Source organism: Octopus sinensis, linkage group LG8 (assembly GCF_006345805.1).
Source record: "Octopus sinensis linkage group LG8, ASM634580v1, whole genome shotgun sequence".
Taxonomy (NCBI): domain Eukaryota; kingdom Metazoa; phylum Mollusca; class Cephalopoda; order Octopoda; family Octopodidae; genus Octopus; species Octopus sinensis.
This window is the reverse complement of record NC_043004.1, coordinates 56707246-56723209: the sequence shown is the minus strand read 5'-3', so window position 1 is coordinate 56723209 and position 15964 is coordinate 56707246.

The window sequence follows — 15964 nt, the reverse complement described above, 5'->3', positions numbered from 1 at the left end:
ACAAGCTGCAGGCATGTCTCAAACACAAACGTCAAGGAAAAGGTGAAGTAAAATGCAACTTAAAACACTTATCCCAGTATGCTATCAAAAATTATCTTTAGAAATTTTGCAATAAGCCTAACTATGGTAGTGTTTAGATATAGGCGTAGGAGTGGCTATATGGTAAGTAGCTTGCTTACCAACCACATGGTTCCGGATTCAGTTCCACTCACTGCGTGGCACCTTGGGCAAGTGTCTCCTATTATTGCCTCGGGCCGACCAAAGCCTTGTAAGTGGATTTGGTAGACGGAAACTGAAAGAAGCCCGTCGTATATATGTATATATATGTGTGTATATGTTTGTGTGTCTGTGGTTGTCCCCCAACTTCGCTTGACATCCGATGGTGGTGTGTTTGCATCCACGTAACTTAGCGGTTCGGCAAAATACACTGATGGAATAAGTACTAGGCTTACAAAGAATAAGTCCTGGGGTCGATTTCTTCGACTAGAGGCAGTGCTCTAGCATGACCGCACTGAAATGACTGAAACAAGTAAAAGAAAAAAGAGTAAGAGTATAGAGAAATTTAGGTAAACTATGTGTGGTACTCAAAAGTATGATTTTTTGCCACTCACTTATTTTGTGGGAGGTTTGTGAGCTGAGTCTGCAACATACATCAAACGGTAACTTTTCAATTTGATTTTTCTCACTGATATCTGGTCATTTAGCTCAAAATTCCAGACTGGTCAGTACGCTTATATTCCAAAGGCTGATAACGTCAGCATTCTAGACATCTTGAGGTGTCTTTCGGTTATCTTTCTAAGGGAGATTTAATGTGAGGGATAATGACCAGTGTGTGTACTTATCTGCCCTGTCCTATGACAGCAAGTGTTCCGAGAGTGCCAGTTGACCGAATAGAGAGTTTCTGTGGTCGATCGTGTCTAGACGTTACGCATGAACGAGACGATGTTCTGCTCTTATGTTTTCAGATAGTCCCTAGTCTTGCAGCATCATCATTTTGGGGCCGGGGAAATAAGTACCAGTTGATTACTGGCGTCGATCTAATCAAGTCCAGTAATCACTCCTTCTATAAATTGCAGGCTTCGTGACTATAGAAGACGAATTATTATCCTGTGAGCGTAAGCTAAAACAGGGAGTTGTACACATTTGTCTTAGTGTGTTTGTCTGCGCGTTTGGAAAATTACTGGAAAACACCTAAATGAATTTTCACCACATTTGGCAGAAATGTTCATTGAGTGAGTAACACGAAATGATGAACATTTAGTTTGATCACTTTTAAAAGAAAATTTCTCTTAGATTAAAAAATAATTGAACTTGCAAATTTTCCAATACGCACGTGGTCATATTATTTTGTTCACTTTCTTTTACATATGAATCGACCCCCACTGCGTGTGTATAGATCAGGGTGTAGCTACGCGCATAGATACGTGTGGATACATACATACATAAATACATAGATATGCGACTCTGTGTGTGTTCCTATGTTTGTGTGCGTATGCGTGTGCGCGTGCATGTGTGTGTGTATGTATGGTGAAAGATTCGTTTATTTACGACTTCATTTCTTAATTTCACCGGAGCATAAATACCTATAACGGTGATAATAAAAAAAAATTAAATCGGACTCATAAATTTCCTGACAAGAAAGTGATCATATGATTTTGTTCACGTTCTTTGTTCACTTTCGTCTGCGCGTGTAAAGATCTTAGCTTATGCGCGTAGACACGTGTGCGTACATACAGACTCTGTGTGCTTATTTGTTTGTGTGTGTGTGTGTGTGTAAATTGATGGATTCGAGGTTTTTGTTTATTTACGAGCTCATTTCTGAATTTTTAAGGAGTATAAGTACTTAAAGAAATAATTATTCAGCTCAATTAAATGTATGGGTAAACAACTCATGTAGGCCACACTATAATTTGTGAAACAATTTGTATGTTCACAGGGTATACATCGCACCTCTGATGCCTTTTCGTTCATTATTATCATCATCATTTATGGTTTCTTTTCGTTATAACACAATCTCAGCTGCCAAGAGTCGCAAGGGCACTTTTGTTTTGCTATGCATGCTAAAATTATTACCACATTTATACCATTTTAGATGAGGAGTGCATTCCGTAATATATGGGCTGTTACCAAGGAGTTGTTTAATATAAATTATCAGCTCCCATCTTTATCATTCCCAACACACCAATTACTACTGGTGTTATCCTAGTACTAAGCTTCCATATTTTTGTGATTTCAATTTGCAGATCATTATAGTGAGAAAGCCTTTTCATATTCCTTTCTTGAGACATTTTGATTTTGTGAGACAGATATGTCTATTAACAGTCAAGATCCTCTCTTGTAGTCCTTGATTACAATGTCTGGTCGATTGGAGTCAATTTTTATGTCTGTATCGGGAAGTTTGGGCGAAATTCTTAGCGGCATTTTGGCCGCCGCAAATTTCTGAGTTCAAATTCCCTCGAGATCGACTTTACTTTTCATCTTTTTGGAGTCAATAAAACAAGCATCAGTTCAACACTAGTGTCGATGTTATCGACTAATCCCGCCCCCCAAAAGTGCTGCCGTACTGGCAAAATTTGAAACCACTATTATTATTATTATTATTATTATTATTATTATTATTATTATTATTATTATTTAGACGATGAGGTGGCAGAATCGTTAACATACCTGGTAAAATTCTTAGCAGCATTTCGTCCGTTCTGAATTCAAATTCTGCCGCGGTTGACTTTGCTGTTTATCCCTTCGGAGTCGATGAAATAAGTACCAGCGTACTACTTGGGTCGATGTAATCGACTAGCCCACTCTACCCATAAAATGTTGGTTATTGTGTTACCGTAGAAATTATCATGATCATCAACACATCATCATCATGATCATCACCATCATCATTATTATTGTTATTGTTATTGTTATTATTATTATTATTATTATTATTATTATTATTATTATTATTATTATTATTAATTAACGGTTTTACGAATTCGTCATCAGGTCAATCCATATAATTTCAAAGAGTTGTCTAGAGAGATATATAACGCGTTTACTCCAGTCAGTATAGTAGCTGATTTTGAAGGTTCAGCGGAAACTTTCTCACATGAATGTCTTTAGCACCAGCAGAAGACTGGATAAGCGTTTGCGAATTCTATGCATTTCAGCTTATCTTTGAAAATTATTTCTTCTACTCTAGAAACAAGATTAGAAATTTTTAGAAGAAGGATAATACGATTATAACGACCCCAGTACGCAAATTGTACTTGTTTCATCGACATCGAAAGCAAAGTCGTCCTCAGCTTAAATTTTAACGCAGGACATAAAACCGGAAGAGATTCGCTAAGCATTTTGTCCGGTATGCTGATGATTCTAGCATCTTACCGCCTGGTTGAAAGATTAATAATCCTTTCTACAATAGACACGAAGCCTGAAATTGTGGGGGAAGGGTATAGTTGACTATATAGACCCCAGTGCTTTACTACTACTTATTTCATCGACCCGCGGGAGGAATGATGGCGAAGTCGATCTTAGCAGAATTTCAACTCAGAACGTAAAGACGGACGAAATGCCCCTAATTATTTAGTCCGACGTGCTACCGATTCTGCCGGCTCACACTCTGTGTTGAAAATTGATAATGACTAACACTAAATAATGGTCAGACACGCTTTTAACATGCTGACATTCTGGAAACAACAAAATCAGAATAAATCGGTTCTTCATTTGTATATATATATATATATATATATATATATATATATATATATATGAATTTCCTCTTTGTTCGCAATTTTTGTTATTGTTCATATTGATGTTGATTCTGCTTTCTCTCACAGTCAAAATAAAACCAATTTTCAATACATGATATATTTTGATTTGCTCTTTGATTCCTCACAGATTTAATCTTTACTTTCTACACTGTCTAGACCCAGAAAAAAAGAACGCTGAAGTTCAGATAAATGTACAAACAAAGTATGTATGTATATAAATAAATATTTTAAAATTGGAAAATACAAGCCTCTATTGAACATACTGGCGTCACAGATTTAAATTACCCATTCATTTGAAAAATATAAATAAAAAAATGTTATATGTTGTGTGTTTTCCCACATTTTGGTATTTTTAGGAAATCACATAATACGTTCAATAGCATATGTTTTGACCCGTTACAGAGCAATGCGAAAATAAACATTATTCTAAATTAGTTAAGTATAATCATTACATGATGTTTATTATGCTTTTAACTTTTGATTTTATTTGAATTACGCAGATAAACATTTCTGGGTCATTGGTTTATTCCTGCCATTTTTGTTCTATTTTGGACAACATGAATATATATTTTTTATATGTGCTCATTGTAGTCTATATTCATATCTATATAGTAATTTACCTATCCCCCACCCGTACCAATACACACCCACACACATTATATTGCGTGTGTGTGGGGCGGGAGGGGGTAAACATTAAGCTCTGTAAGATATATTATATAGATTATTGTAAATACAAAGGACACAAATTACAAAAGCCACACCATTGAATAAATCTGTTTTTACTAGGCTGAAAGAAGTTCATATTTGGGAATGGAATGTTCAATAAAAATATGATTATTTGAATGACAGCGACAAGGAGGACAACGAAAACATGAAGAATAAATTAATAAGAAAGAAACTACAAATTATTCAATGTCATGTCATAGATTTCGGATCACATGTAAAGAATGGGATACAATGATCGATGGGGTCCGTTTTCATAGTGTTAGGAGAAAAGGTGATACATTTTTCATTGCATAGTACGTCGCAAAATGACGAGGGTTTTCTCCCAAATGAAGAATTAAACTTGGTAGAGAAAGCTGATAATTCACTCATCAGATCACTTGCAGTATTGCTACTTAGATCGACTTGCTCTTCTTTACGTTGAGGAAATGTCAGTTATGTGATAGCTCCAAGGACACGTCATAGCATATTGAATGCTGGACATCTCATCTGATTCTCTTTGCGACTTAATCAGCTTAACCACCGGTACATTATCCTAAATCGCTACGTTCGGAACTCTACCACATTTTTAATCTTCTTTAGTATATATAACTTTAGTTGATTTCAACTTGACGGTACTTTATTGCGTATTTTGTTCAAATTATATGTTATTACATATGATACGTATTATATAATGTAAAGAACACATAGTCCGAGATAAGTGCAGTGCTGTAAAGTTTACACATTTGTAAAAGTTTGTATATAGTACCAGGTTTCTATATCCGAATGTTTGTTTTTAATTATAAAAAAAATAATAAATCATACTTAGCTTTTCTCGTCATTTTAAGGATTTAAGACTGGAAAATTTATATCTCTACAATTTCTTTAATTAAAAGCAATTTTTCCATTCTTTTGCACTCAATTCAGTCATGCAATTATCCATGAGAGTATGACGTGAATGTTAGCCGTATATCTTGTTATCGAAATTTTAACGACACCTTTCGGTAAAACGGCGAATTCTATCTAACAGCACCATCGAATACATACGAAGTTTAATGATGTTTACCGCAGTAGAAGGAATCTTGAAATGAAATTGATAATTTACGCCATGCTGTTTTTTAAATTAATGGAGCCAAGTGTTTGCTGTTGCATTATTAAGAATGTTCATCAACTTATGAGTAATAATTCTAAAATTAATAACAAAGCTATTCAGGCTTAATAAAACACGATAACCACTTCATGTGTGCAACATTTTTAGATTGGCTATTTTGAGAGGATTTCTAAAACCTGAATTAATTTCTATTGTTTTGTTTCATATTTCATATAAGGAAGCATTTTCTCATTTTCCGTTCATTTTAAAACTTATGCTACTACTATTTTCTGAAGTATTTCAGGTTCTAAAATATTATTTGTTCTATGCACTGAAACAGTTTGAATAACTCCAAACTATTGAAGTGAAGTCTGGTGAGTGATGAAGTTTGATTTTTCGTGGAACTGTTATTTCATAAATCGCGTTTTTGTATAAAATAGGCGCAGGAGTGGCTGTGTGGTAAGTAGCTTGCTTACCAACCACATGGTTCCGGGTTCAGCACCACTGCGTCGCATCTTGGGCAAGTGTCTTCTGCTATAGCCCCGGCCGACCAATGCCTTCTGAGTGGATTTGGTAGACGGAAACTGAAAGAAGCCTGTCGTATATATATATATATATATAATATATATATATATATATATATATATATATATGTGTGTGTGTGTGTGTGTGTGGTGTGTGTGTGTGTGTGTGTGTGTTGTGTGTGTGTGTGTTTGTGTGTCTGTGTTTGTCCCCCTAGCATTGCTTGACAACCGATGCTGGTGTGTTTACGTCCCCGTAACTTCGCGATTCGGCAAAAGAGACCGATAGAATAAGTACTGGGCTTACAAAGAATAAGTCCCGGTGTCGATTTGCTCGACTAAAGGCGGTGCTCTAGCATGGCCGCAGTCAAATGACTGAAACAAGTAAAAGAGTAAAAGAGTATCTGGTTTTATCATCTATACAAATATTCAAACACGAAGCTCCAAGTTATGGGTAGCCTACATCGAATCAAAGGACAAATAGTTTCTTTGTCACAGGAAAGTCAAAACTTACTTAGATGTTTTGTAAATGCAAACATTAATCGGCTCACAATGGCAAATACCCAAAGAGAGCTAATAATGCCGATGTTGACAAAGCCCATACCCATCAATGGCTAATGGCTTCTGGCTTAAAATAAGAAACAGAAGGGTTTATCATAGCAGCCTAAGATCAATGCTTACCTACAAGAAACTTCCAGGCCAACATATTAAATAATGGTAGCTCCTCAATATGTCGTGTATGTCAACAACAAAATGAAACCATTGATCACGTTGTCTCCATGTGCAGTCTTCTTGCGGCAACAGAGTATATCAACAAGCATGATAGAGCTGCACAATATATTCACTGGATAATTTGCAAAAACCTGAGCCTGCCTCGTGATAAAAGCTGGTGGGAACAGACCACCTCCAGTGCTTGAAAATGATCACATCTTACTCCTCTGGAACTTCACCATTCAAACTGACAGAAAGATAGATGCAAATAGGCCAGACCTTATATTGAAAGACTTCAGACAAAAATCATGCCTCCTCATTGATATGAATATCCCAATTTACACCATTCGAATTTGTATTATGAATATTTCACATGAGTATAGGTTTTGTAGCGTAACATCAGTAGGTCGCCATGTAATTTTCATTAAATTTTACATTGAAGTTCATTAAATTGACTACATATTTCCTGTCACAAGGTCACGTCTTTCCAGCGGAATACAGAGAAAGATTCTGGATAAACGTTTTACTCGATATCACGCTTCATAATCTATTTAATGTTGGCCATTGCTTCTAGAGTTTTGTGTTACTTGCTACGATACGACTGCAGTTATACGATGATACTTTTCGGTATATATTCGAGAACTTGAGTCAAGATGCAGAAGGCTGGAACACTTACATATGGCATTCCGTTCGACAATTTTAAAGTTCCACCAATCCAATCCAATCCAATTCCCTAGTTTCATAGTCTATCGACATCTAAAGAGTGTCAGACTAAGCTGGCTTCAGCGTAAGTTACTCTTACAGAACAGATAACCAGATCAAATACAGCCAGACGCACATTCCAACATTGTGAAACATTGTAAAACGCTGCCAATTCATAGGCTCCATACAAAAGTATAGTTTTCTGCCAACTTTGGCTATCAATGACAGATGACCATTGACAAATTTCATGGAGTACTTGTTAAAATAGTTTCAGCTATAAAGTTATGTATGTTTACATTCTGAGATCATATTCCAGTGCTATACTGTAGTCGAATACAATGTCAACATCAGTGGTATGCTGTTATTATCTTTGACCAAATTCGTTAGTGTGTATCAGTGACCAACGGCAGTATAAAGAGTAGACAATGCTGCTGCGTAAAACATTTGTGACTTTGTATCAAGTGTATGAAACATTATTTATCTGCATCGTTTTCTCGCCACTTCTAACAGTGATTTGGAAAATTGAACATTCAGTGATATATAATTCAAATCTATATTAATATAAGTGTTATTTTCTCCATTTCCTTTCCATTTTTAAAATATACATATCTGACGATAATGCATATGGGTATGCATTATTATCTGAGTAATTTTTTTCCCTTGTGCTCTTTGCGACAAACGGTGATCAGTTACCCTTGATGCATACAAAATATGAAGTGACATATTCTTTGCTTTATCAACCTGTGAGATTTATCAAGCATGTGATATGGCACCTATTTTGGCCTGTCGTTTATTAAAACCGATAGGTATTCCGACCTATAAAGGACTTTTTCACTGAACAGAAAAACAGTGACAATGTAATTAATTGCTTCTTTACAACCTCACTTATTTGTTGCAGATACTTAATGCGCAATGCTTCACTACACGCTTTAATTTCTTGTTGAAAGATTTTGATTCTGTTCAGCAATAATAAAACTCTTTACTCTTAGCTAGTGTTGCGATGTTTATTCATAAATTTTTCCTCTGTCCAAATTTTTCAGAGGCTTTTGTTATCATGTTAGCTTTGCAAAATGTTTTTTTCTTAGATTTTCGCTTTTTCACAATTTCTTATCAACAGGCTGTCACTTTAGCTACTCTTGAATTCAGTGGATTGCTTTAAGACAAAAACTGCTTTATGTGTGTGGCTGCGTGAGCGACAGAGAAAGAGAGTGAGTGAGAGAGATGAAGAGAGAGATTGTGTTTGTGTTTACTTGCAAGAAAGGGAAGGAGATAGAGCATGTGTTTTTCGGTGTTTTATGTTGTTTATATCAGTTTGCTAACGTAGTTTCATAGCTTCTTCTAAATTCCTTTAATACCCGATGGAGCATTGGCAATAGTATGCATTTCTTCCCAGTTAAACACCTGCTAGTGCTTCAGTTTATGTACACCTTCCCCATGTTGTTTTTGGTCTGTTACAATTCTGTCTCTCTTGAGTTATCTATTGGATGGTTTGAGTTGTATTGCTAGATAAAGTTTCCCGTAGGTTTGCACCCCAGCCAACACATTTTCTCCTCTTAATCTTCACTTCGCTAGTTTGCGGGTACGTCCATTCTCATAAGCCTGTTTGTGAACGATGTTCCGGAAAGATCTATTTACAAACATTTGGAACATTTTGATGGCGAACTTTCTCAGACTTCTCATACTTACAGAGGAAGAGTCTAAATGTCGATGTTAAAGACTGAATGTTGTTTTAGTTAAGAGAGGCTGTGATGTTTGGGGACGTCTGGACATCTTGAAGGCAATAGTAGCTTTGCAATCCTTGCTTTTAAATGCTGATCTGTTCCACCCTTTTCACTGACAGCGCTTCCCAAGTATGTTACATGACTGACATCTTCAAATCCATCTCTTCTGGCTGTGAACCTGATATCATTGCCTGCATGCACTATCACGTCGTTCTTTCTCCTCAATTTTGGTTTTCATTGTAATTTTCACAGATGCTAACCTCATTGCTTGGATCTTCTCTTGCCTGTCAATGAAATACCGGGATGAAGTCAATATCTTCCAGATTGTTGAATAGGGACGGTTTTGTTACTCTGGATTGTAATTTGGTTACTTCTTTCATTACACAAACAATTCAGCTGACTCAAGTAAAGCAAAGGTAGATAATAGATGTCCATGCTTCACGCCATGAGAATACTGAATGGTTGTGACCAAATTCTATAACGTGCAACTTATGGTGTTGATCGTGTCATGCTTATACTTGTAACTTCTCGAAACGAAGTAATAGTTTTGTCTCTGATACCAACATTTCAAAGCGATTTGCACAGTGTATGCTATTAAATGCCTTCTCATAATTGATAAATGTCACGTACAACTAGGTCATTCATTTCAGTGACTGTTCGATGACGGTTAGCAATGTAATTCTTTGCTCCGTGCATATCGCTCCTTTTGGAATACTGCCTGCTCATATTCGTAAACGTTTATGTTGTAGTTTACTCTATATTTTCTGACTTCTATTAAATAGTTTTAAGCTATTTACAATTGCAGCGAGCCCTTAAAATTTTGGTTTAGTTTTTAGTTTAAGGAGAATCCGTTATCTTATGTGTTTATGTGTGTGTAAGTGTGTGTATGTGTGTGTGAGTCTGTCTGTCTGTGTGTATGTGTGTGTCGTTTCATCTTTTCTTTTTTTTATTTTTGTCGACAAATCACTTAGCGCCCATTTGATAATATTATCACTCATCATTTAAATAGCTACAGTACTGATGCTTGTCATCTGACTTTCTTTACAATTCAGATCTATTTAATTATTAATCTAATGCATTACATCCTAACATTTTCTTTATTTTTCTGTTCTACATTGTCTGAAACATTAATATTTCATTTACATATTTTGTCTAATATTTTTCTATCATTTTTGTTTGATATAACATAGTTTTAGTGTCCGTATCTACTTTTCCTCTCTTCAAGGTTACGTTTTGTCTAATTCTAAACCACATCTAATACCGAGAGTACAACTTCAAGCTATTCTTATACAAAAGATGGCTGATTTGTCACTCATTGTCCGCACGCAAACTAGTTTAGCTTTTATCCATAGCAATTGGGTATTTTTTTAATTATTTCGCTTCCCGTTATTTTTGTGTATGTCTACGCAATTCTTTACAATTTGCTCATGCCGAGTTTAATTGCAATTGCTTGTTATTGTTGTTACTTTAAGATTTCATGATGAAATCTTGGATCCTGGAAAACTCCATGCAGAACTCAGAAAGTCCTACTTTAAGAACATTTGTTGATTGCTATTTTGATCAACATAAGCCCTTTTCGTGTATTTGTTTATTCACCAGTTCCTGTATTCAGGTATTATCATCAACAAAGTTTTTTGTAGTTAAATAAACCTTCGGAAACCAAAATATTGTAGACTTGTCGTATTATATGATTTCTCGTTTCCTTTTTCTATGCGAGATTTTCCAGCTAGTGAAGCAGATTTGAATAATTTGTTCGTTCACTTTTTTCATCCACTATTGTTATTACCCTAGGCGTAATTATTATTACTGCCAGATGTTTAAGATTTCTAGGATTTTATCATTCCCTATGGTCATCCGATATCTTTTCCTTCCTGAAGCGACTGAGCTCTTTATTCAGGTGACATACTCACACACAGTATGTATAGTTTTAGACAAGATATTCTCTTGTCATAATTTCGCTCTCTATATATGCTTCCACGAAATTATTTTGCTTTTAATATTACATTGCTATCCATTTCACTTTGTTTTGTAAATATAAACGCTTTAAGCTCGATTGGAACTCATTTTTGTAAACCGTTTTCACTGCTGTCATCATCCTCATTATCTCCATCACCAACGTATGCATCCCCATGCTCCCAGTGTGTTTTTTTGAAGTTGTAGTGTTATCTCCGTTTACTTCATCAGTTTCCCCTTTGTTGTAGGATTTTGTAGTTTTTGATGTTATTCTACATACATCATTCGAACACTCCTCCAAAATGTAATTCACAACTTCTACAGAGTTAATAATCACATCACATCATGGTATCGCAGATACAACCCTGAAATTTTCGCAGTGACAAACGTACAGGTATTTTTGTAGTTTTCCATCAGTAATATGACGACTTTGAGGAGAAAATAATGACGCTAGCTCGCTTTTTACTCTGAAATTCCATTCACCAAACTCTACTCTATGCTAGTGTTGCATTTCTTTTCTACAGAGGTCGCCGCGTCCTACACGGAAGACGCGTTCAAAGAACCGCTTGCTTTAACTTTATATCTGGTAGGATGAGTTCATATCTGTTAGTCATATAGGACAACTAACTCAGAGTACAAATGACATTAGAACTCCTAAATTATAACTCCTAAGATTAGCTACGTTTCTAAAACATTACGAGCCTTAGCATTGAAAATAATCCACGTAATTGAGAATATTAACTCTTAAAACTTTAATTTTGTGGAATTCTATCTTCTTTTATAGTTATAGTTATAGCCCTGCAGGATGAACCCTCCGCGATACACTGCAGTCATGAGTGACATTAATATTTATTTTCTGTGTAGTCTCATGTAACTTATTAGCAATTAATAAAATGTCATCTGAAAAATCTGCAGCAGTTTCATTTATACACGTATAGTGTGAGGCAACGTTTACTATTTAGTGTATATACCGACACTCGAAGTATATAACCTCGATAGAAACGAAGTGAGCTCAAATAACACCATAAAAAATTCCTGCAATCAGAAAAGAAATCTGTTTCACGACCAGAAGTGTGAACAGGGAAAATTCAATATGTGTAAAGCAATGTAATGGCATTAATTATCTGCTGAGGCATACTATATAGCTAGAGTCTCTCCAAAATTTTTATTCTATGAACATAATGGAAAGCCTATTTAAAATTCACACATTAATATCGTTTCTTCATTGAAATTAGTTATTTTTGCAATGATCCATCGAATTATGAATATCTGAATCAAGGTTGATTTGGTAGGACAAAAACCATTTTAATTTTTCATTAGAATCTGTTCAACATTTGCTGGATGACGATTTAAAATTAACTTGTTGTACGGCTTTGAAGCAATAGCGAGAAAAACTATCCTACGATAGTTGGCAATATGATGTCAGTTTCTTTTGAAATGCAATTACTTGTTATTTTTATGCAAACAGATGGATATAAACTGTTCAAACAGGGTATTTCCATATTATAGTAGGGATAATGTCAGAACTACAGTCATGGATTGTTATAAGGGAATTAAGCACAGTTTTGTTAAACGAGATTGATATTGTTGCAATTTGAAGGGTAACAGGAAGCACAAATTTTAATATTTCTCCATCTTCGGCAGTTCTTGCGGCATGTGCGTTTTATGGTAATATGCCGCCAAGGTCGATTTTGCTTTCATCCTTTCGGGTTCGATAAAATTAATATCAGATGAGTCCTGGAATTGTTGTAATTGACCTATCCTATCATTTAAAATTGCAGGCATTGTGCACAGATTTAAATTCATTTTTGTCGTTGTTATTTCTGGTAGTTTTTGTTTCTAGGCATGCTCGAACGGTTTCAATATTATATCATTTTATGCATGAAAAGTGCTACGTGTTTGTCGCTCAACTACTCACAATTTAGAGGCAATTGAGGATGTGAATCTTTACCCATAGTATTTCCGGCGGCGTCAGGAAAAAAAGAAAGTGTGATAAGAATCTACCTAAGTACATGACTGGTACTTTATTTTTCAGTCGCAAACTTTAGGAAAGTAGCTTGGCTGCTTTTAGTTCAGGGTGCAAAAACGGGGAAAAAACACCCATACGAGCAATACAAGTTGATGTTCCAATGATTCTGGCTTACATACATACATACATACATGCGCATATGCATACATATTCATATAGGCATATGTAAAAAAAGATACAGGAGCAGTTTTGACTCAAGCAAAAACTTTCTGTCAATTTGTTAGTGATCAACTTGAATTATGAGAAAAACCTCGATATATAAAAGAAACATGCATATATTCATATAAACATCAGCACAAACATATATGCAAACATATACGAGTACACGAATGCAAACATAGATGTTATTTTCGATAATTTAGTAAGAATTTATAGCAATCGTAAGATCAACATTGCGTTACTGATTTCACGATTTCGTACACGTTAAGCAAGGCTATGAATGATTTTTAAAACCAACGCTTAAATTCAAGTTTTGTTAATAGTATCCACGTATGATAGCATCTAATGAGCTGTCTTTGAGAAAAATTGTGCGTTTAACAGGTCCGATTTATTGCAGTAAATGTCGAAATGTTAGGAGCACTATAAAATTTTGTTTTACTGTCTCCAGTCAATTTTTATCTTACATCAGATAATGATAATATATTCTAATTTATTCTTTACGATACTGCTACTAAATCTAAGTCCGTGTGTTTGAGGATTGGCAGGCACCAATCAATTGATGATCAATACACGAAATAAACAATTCAGTTCAGAAACGTATGGAATAATGGAGACACACAACAGTCTGCCGAACTATTCGTAACGATTCGTACTCTTTAATAAAATATTAGCTTTGAACGACTAGGGAGAACGAGTAATCTTTGCATTTATATTTCTTCCCAGGGTAATGGCTGCATAAAGGGGATGAATTACTCTGTTACGATTGAAACTGAATTGCAGATTTTAACTTGTATTTTCCCCAAGTTTTGGACCTCTACATGTAAAAACTTATAAGTACAGATGCAATTATTTTAAAATCACAAACTTATGTGATTTAAATGCATAACCAATAGAAGTTCAAATCTCACCAACTCATAAGGAATATTCACCCATCTATATACTTATATGAAATCTAATCCCAACCGGGGTCTATAAAATAAGTACCAGTTGAGCACTGGGGTCGATGTAATCGGTTTATTCCCTCCCCTGAAGTTGCAGGCTCTGTACCAAAATTTGCAATCAATATTGGTATCAAATTTTAGTGCAAGGAGAGTAATTTCGGGGGAGGTGTGAAGTCGAGTACATCGACCCCAGTACTCGGGCAAAGTCGATCTTGGTGGCATTTGAATTCCTAACCCAAAGACGGACGATATGCCGCCAAGCATTTTGCCCGGCACGATAACGACTCTGCCTGCTCGCAGCCTTAGATAGAGATGAATTTTAACAGGATTATCAAGACAGTGAGTTGGCCGTATCGTTAAGAAGCCTGGCAGGAGGCTTAACGACCTTTCATCCGCATTAATCTTATGTGTTCAAATTCCATTCATAATCCTTTCTGCCAAAGGTACGACTGAAATTAGTGGGGTGTCGGTTATATCCACCCCAGTACGTAAGTGGTAATTATTTCATCGACCCTGAAATGATGAAAGGCAAAGTCGACCTGGGCGTTTGCGTGAAATACATAATGGCAAACAAAAGCATTGACACATATACATACATATCTGTTTCTTTACTACCCACAAGGGGCTGAACACAGAGGGGACAAACAAGGACAGACAAACGGATTAAGTCGATTATATCGACCCCAGTGTGTGATTGGTACTTAATTTATCGACCCCGAAAGGATGAAAGGCAAAGTCGACCTCGGCAGAATTTGAACTCAGAACGTAACAGCAGCCGAAATAACGCTAGGCATTCCGGCCGGCGTGCTAACGATTCTGCCAGCTCGCCGCTGTATCTACCCGTCTTTCTATTTGCCTTCATCTCTGTATATGCAGGTACCAAGTTTGTATTTTATTATCATACGCTTGGGTCTCAAGAGAATAACAATAATTCTGCAATAATTCTGCATAGTTTCATTTTCATTTTCTCTTCTATTATTCGCCATACATACATATATACATGATACAGATAGAGAGGAAAGGTGATAGATAGAGAGATAGAGAGAGTGAGAGAGAAGACTAGCTTCTGGACAGTTTTTGTCTGATAATTTTTATCCTATGTATGCTTAACACATACGCACGCACATATGCATAACCCACCCCATCCCACACATATTTATACACACACACACACACATATATATATATATATATATAATGTGAAATAGAAAGATGAATAATCTTGTTGTAGATTAATCAAAAGTTAACCGATACCTTAGTAGCAAAAATCACAGCAGTAAACAGCACGGTTGGAGGTACAACCATCTGGCGTTGCAACCGTGCGTTGGTGCGGATAATTGAAATTAAAACATTATTGGTGAATTGAAGAAATGGAGCGTTCAGCTCCATTTCTTCAATTCACCAATAATGTTTTATATATATATATATAAAACGATAGTTGTCGCCCTTTTCAAGCCTAGGCAGGCTCATGGGCCCGGTTTCTCGGTTTCTATATGTTCCCCCAGCTGGACGCCAGTCCATTGCAGCGTTACTCAAGAAACAGGAAGAGAGAGAGTGAGAGAAAGTAGTGGCGAAAGAGTACAACAGGGGTCGCCCCCACCCTCTGCCGGAGCCTCGTGGAGCTTTTAGGTGTTTTCGCTCAATAAACACACACAATGCCGGGTCTGGGAATCGAAA